The sequence below is a fragment of the Trachemys scripta genome, chromosome 1, assembly GCF_013100865.1.
Source record: "Trachemys scripta elegans isolate TJP31775 chromosome 1, CAS_Tse_1.0, whole genome shotgun sequence".
In the NCBI taxonomy this organism is placed as follows: Eukaryota; Metazoa; Chordata; order Testudines; family Emydidae; genus Trachemys; species Trachemys scripta.
Window position 1 is genome coordinate 47,602,705 of NC_048298.1, and position 6,000 is coordinate 47,608,704.

The 6,000-nt window shown below is 39.6% G+C and overlaps 1 protein-coding gene across 1 annotated transcript in view; it reads right to left on the bottom strand.

Annotated features, from left to right (window-relative positions):
* FOXP2 (forkhead box P2) overlaps nucleotides 1-6,000 on the bottom strand; it is a 585,642-nt gene that overhangs the window by 503,451 nt on the left and 76,191 nt on the right. Inside the window, exon 2 of the mRNA XM_034769085.1 lies at nucleotides 2,388-2,530. The gene's annotated coding sequence lies outside the window, so the exon portion shown is untranslated. The remainder of the gene's footprint in view (nucleotides 1-2,387; nucleotides 2,531-6,000) is intronic.

Sequence of the window (6,000 nt, forward strand, 5' to 3'; positions counted from 1 at the left end):
CCATTCTTGCTAAAATTTTCAAAAAAAAGTTCAGCCTGAGGCAGACACCCAACATGGAGAACTTCAGCCTGAATAGGTATCAGGGTCTTATAGTTGAAAGTGTAAGGTAACCTTAACAATGGGTTTGCTACCAGCTCTGCTCATAATAAAAGTCATACACTTTGTTTCATAAGGAGAGTGCTTGCTCCTATTAATGATTTGTTCATAAAATCATAGAAATATAGAGACGGAAGGGACCTTAAGAGGTCATTGTAGTCCAGCCTCCATGTTGAGGCAAGACCAGCTATACCTCAACCATCCCTGAGAGGTGTTTGTCTAACCTGTTCTTAAAAACCTCCAGTGACAGGGATTCTACAACCTCCCTTGGAAGTCTATTCCAGGTCTTTCCTAATATCTAACCTAAATCTCCCTTGCTGCAGATTAAGCTGATAACACTTTGTCCTACCTGCAGTGGACATGGAGAACAACTGATCACAGTCCACTTTATAACAGACCTTAATATATTTGGAGACTATGATCAGGTCTCCTTCAGTCATCTTTTCTCAAGACTAAACATGCCCCATCTTTTAACTTTTCCTCATAGGTCTTGTTTTCTAAACCTATTATCATTTTTGTTGCTCTCCTCTAGACCCTCCAATTTGTCCACATCTTTCTTAAAGCATGGCACCTAACGCAGGCCACAGTACTCCAGCTGAGGCCTTAGCGGTGCCGAATAGAGGGGAACAATTACCTCCTGTGTTTTATATAGAACACTCCTGTTAACACATGCCAGAATGATATTGCATTATGGGTCATATTCTGTTTGCAACCCTGCATATCCCAAATCCTTTTCTGTAGTACTACTGTCCTGCCAGTGATTCCCATTTTGTATTTATGCTGATTTTTCCTTCTTAAGTGTAGTACCTTGGCTGACTGGTCTATAATTCACCTAGTCCTCTTTGTTCTCCTTTTTAAAGACAGGTACTGTATTTGCCCTTCTCCAGTCTTCTGGGAGCTTACCCATTCTCCATGAGTTCTTGGAGATAATCACTAATGGTTCCAAGTTTGCTTTGGCTAGTTTCTTAAGTATTCTAGGGTGAATTCATCAGGCCCTGGGTATTTTTGCCTACTTCTGTCTCTTTTATATATAGGATAATAATTTAGTCATGCCAGCCCTTTCACACTCAAAAGAAAAAAGTGTTCATTTTTAACAACTAAATCTAGATTATGTTTCTGAATTTCCTTTTAATTATTGTCTTGACCTAAAATCCATTGAAGTCAAAGTGAGTCTTTTCACTGACTTCAATGGGCTTTCATGCTATATGTGCTGAGCATATCATCAGCACTTACAAAATAAAAATGAATAATATTTTAAGCTCTCATAACTTTTACAGACAGCTACTAGCATTGCAGACAAAATCAGAGGCAAAATCTACACTGAAAGAGTAAATGAAATGAAAGAGGAAGGGAGAGGGGGAGAAAACCATTATAAAATTGACACAAAATGAAATGGTGTGCAAAGCCCTGCCTCCTCCTACTTCTCCCACCTCTCCAAAACAAACACTCACTCAGAAAAGTTTACTCTATACTATACTTTCCTGGGGAGGGAAAGATTGGAGTAACTGTCATGTGTGAAGACAATGACCGCGTTAACGTGATATCATCCAACCCTGGTCTAGTGCTTCGTGCCAGACAAAAGTGAGATAACATTTTGTAAGCTTTGAAAAATAGCAATCGATCATTTTAATACATCGTGTGCCTTTAGTACAAGAAGTTAAAAGACATCTCTTTACTTCCTATTGGTTTGTGAATATTTCCTATTGTGGTTGGAATTTAGAATGAACATTTTTAAAAAAATCTGCTTTTTCCATAATGAGAAATGCTCAACCGGAAATAGTAACAAAGCAGTAGAAATCTATAACCAAAATTACTATCCCTGCAGTACATCAGAGCTCTGAATGAGATTAAGATTTCAGCATCAGTGATCCCCCAGCAAAGTAAAAAGAGAAGTCTTCCTTTACTTTGCACTGCCCAGCAGCGTCTTACCTCTAAGGCTGGTACTAGCACAAAAACATGCCTCTTCTCTTTAAAAAAAAAAAAAAAAAAAAGACAAAAATTTAAAGTTATTAAGTGGTAAAAAAGTGTGCTTCTTATTTTTATTGTCAGCGCACAATTTTCACAAAAACAAAAAATGATACCACTTACAGGGGAGAAAAAAATAATATTCTGGAGCTTACTGTCACATCCACGAAGGGCACATACTTTCAAACTTTCTGCAGCCACTATAGCATTTTCCAATGCTCTATTTCACTTTTTAAACAATGCCATTCAGTAGTACTGTAGTATGCATAGCATACACTACCACGTTAGAATCAGTCGGAGCCACAGATACATTATAAATTACTTACATCTCCTTGGGGTCCCTTCTTTACCTCCCTGTGTCGAGGGAAGGAGTAGCCTTTGTCTTTCTGCTTACTCTGGCTCTTCCTCCAAGGAGCGTCTTTCACTTCTCCAGCAGATAAGGATGATGTTTCCTCAGCCTTTTAGTTATCTAGGGGAAAGGAATAGAGACAGGTGTAAGTTTGTCAGTTTGGATCCTATATCAGGTGACTATAATGATTTATTTTAAACACAATTCAGTGTATTTACTGAAAAATATAGTTATAGATGTCAGGTTTCAGAGTAACAGCCGTGTTAGTCTGTATCTGCAAAAAGAAGAACAGGAGTACTTGTGCAAAATCTAAAAGCTCCCTACACGTCTATACCTATCTATATTTATCACTGTTCTAGCTACACATTGCAGTGGGGAATTTGGCCTTATAAAAGGTATTTTTGTCCTTTGCCAGCTTAACATACTGGGTCAAAATACATACAGTGTAATAGTCACTCCCTCTAGTGGATGGAAACCTTCAAAAGAAGATAGACAGTAAGTCCTGTTACAACTAATGACTGTTAATAGTGTTTTACCCTTTATCTCAAGAAGCTGAATTTGAGAAGTAGTATGGCTCTGTGGATAGTGTACTAGATGGGGAGACAGAAGATGGGAGATCCATTCTTCGCTCCACCACTGACCTGCTGTCTGACTTCAGGCAAGTCCCTTCCCCAAGTGTTCCTCTGTTTCCTCTTCAACACTTTGTAGTCTTGTCTATTTAGAATGTAAACTTTTCAGTAGAGTTGGGTGAAATATTTTTGGCAAATAGTTTATTCTTGACTGTGAATTGTCACTATGACTGGCAATGAATAGCCAATGGGCCAGGGAAAGAGCGTGAGAATGATTCTATAGCCAGGGGATGCACTCACCTATGATGTGAGAGACCCAAGTTCAAGGCCCTGCTCCAATGAATATTCAATTATTTATAAGAAGTGGAACAGCTTCAACAGGGGAGATTGAGAGAAACCTGCCCCAGACCATCCCATTGCCCAGTGGTTAGGGCACTCTCCTATAATGTGGGAGACCCAAGTGCAGATCTTTTCTCCACATCAGACAGAAGAGAATTGACCCACCGTCTCCCACATCCCAGGTAAGATCCCTAACCACTGGGCTAAATGTTATAAAGGAGACAATGGCTTCTTCCTCTTCCTCCAGGTTATGGGTGGAGGGTCTCTCTCCACTGTTGAGTGAAGCTATTCCTCTTTTGCTTTTGTCAAAATGCCTCAAATCAAAAACAAAAAATTCAGAGTAGGGTAGACACAAAACATTTTGTTTCAACCTGACCTGATGTTTTTTTCTATTTTTTGATTTGCTTATACATTTTTTTATTTATGGTTTGACCCAAAACATAACATTTCCCCCCTGGAATTATCAGTGAACCAAAAATTCCATTATTCAGCAGCTGTCCTTTTTGGTGTCCTTTACCATGTGTTTCCACAGCACCTTGCACAACAGGGGCCTCATCTCTGTTGACGCCTCTCGTCCCTACTATAATACAAGTAATTAATGTGCATGTATAAGAGCTGAAATCTCAGCAAAGATCGCCTCTGCAAAAGTTTGGTGAAATGCACTCTGCATACATTAAATTAGGTGACATGATGTTGCATTACACCATTTCCCAGAATGAATCCTATGAAATAAAAATAAAAATACTGGAAAATATTGTCCCCAACAAAAACACAACAACAAAAAGAGAGAAGCAGCATGGTAGTAGAACAGTGCACAACCACGTGTCTAGTGTGTACTTTTATTCCCAATTATTTAAATCGTTGGTTCTTAGTCTTTTCCATACCATGACCCCATTTCTAACAGGAAAGAAAACGGAGGTCCCCCCCCCTTATAGCTTTGTGACTAATCCTCTTCCAGATAGCTAGTGGAGATAGTCAAGATCTGCTGGTTGAGAACCGATGGCTGAAATCATGGCTATGAAGATCAACAACCTCCAAAGTGCAAATCAGTAAAATGGGAATTTCCAGCCTACTTGTTACATGTGTATCCATTTTAAGGTTAGAAAATTACATTTTTCTGAAAAACTGATTTTACATATGCATTAGCTCAGTACCATCCCTAGTGCAACTCTATGTCAAAGATATTACTTCAGAGATAAAATTTGTCCCATTATATGTACAAATACTTGACTTGATTTAAATTGGACTTCCACTCAGGAAACAATTGAATTTTACAGGAGACCTGTGGGATAGAAAGTGCTAGAAAATATCTCCAGAGCACATGTATAGTAAGTTAGGCCTTTACAAACAGTAAGAAGGGTGTACATACAATAACTATATATGTAAATACACATGATTATGTGTGGGCCCCTACCAAATTCATGGTCCATTTTGATCCATTTCATGCCCAGAGGGTTTTAAAATTGGTCAATTTCACATTTTCAGACGTTTACATCTGACATTTCACACTGTTGTAACCATGGGGGTCCTGATCCAAAAGGAGGTTGGGGATGGGGGAGGGGTCACAAAGCTGATGTAGGGGGGTCACGGGATTGCCACCCCAACTTCTGGGCTCTGAAGGCAGCAGTTGCAGAGATTCCTGCAGCAGGGGGAGATTCCCAGAGGTGGAGGTGAGTCTGTTCTCCCCCATGCTGCTGGGAGCCTTCAGAGCTGGCAACAGCCATAGAGCTTCCTGCAGCTGGGGGAGGTACCCAGAAGTTGGGTCTGATCTCCTCCCAAGAGCAGTCATGCAGGGGAAGAGGAAGTCCCATCCCTCCCCAGCCTGGTGGACTAGCTGCTGAAGCTGAGTGAATGGTAGGTGCCCCCACCCCTCCAATAGCTAGATTTCACAGGGGTCTCATTTCACAGTCTGTGACGTGTTTTTTGCAGCCGTGAATTTGGTAGAGACGTAATTATGTGTTGTGGTGCAAAAGTTTTATCAGCATGACCTTCACCACAGCTGATGAAACCACAAGTGAGTTATGCAGGTGATCCCAAATGAGTGTTGATAAAACTGTATCCCACACTACTATGTATTTTGTACACAGGATGTTACAGAAAATGAATCTTAGGAATGTTTTTAAAAGTCTTTAACATTTATTAGGCTTATATACCTTACTTACCATAAATTCAATTCTTAACTCCTCTAAAAGTGATCTAAAACAGCTTACCCACACAAAAAAAATCTCACTGAATTTAAAGTCTGATATCTCTGCCTCATTCACAGCTAGACAGGATGGATTGGTCCCATTAGGAAACTAGGAATCTTCCCTATCCAGTGATATAAGACTCTTGTTTCTTGTTTCATAGGGTCCCAAAATAGCTGATTTTACATTTACAATATTTTTCACTATAGAAATGTCATTGGGGCAGGCTGAATCTTTCTACATCCTAGGACTTGGACAGGAGTAATATTAGATATGGGATAGGGGAATAATTTTCACATTTGGGGAAAGAAAGAAGAAACTTTTCTGAGGCAGATTAATTTAAAATAAAACAGTTGTTTGAAATTGTTGGGGGGGGATTTTGGACTAAGTTCTAATGAGATGGAATAGAGGGAAAATGCTGGCAAGATGGTCAAAGGTTCACGATCAATTCATTTATCACGTGGCTTAGTAGTTTAATCACACGGATATCAGCTCC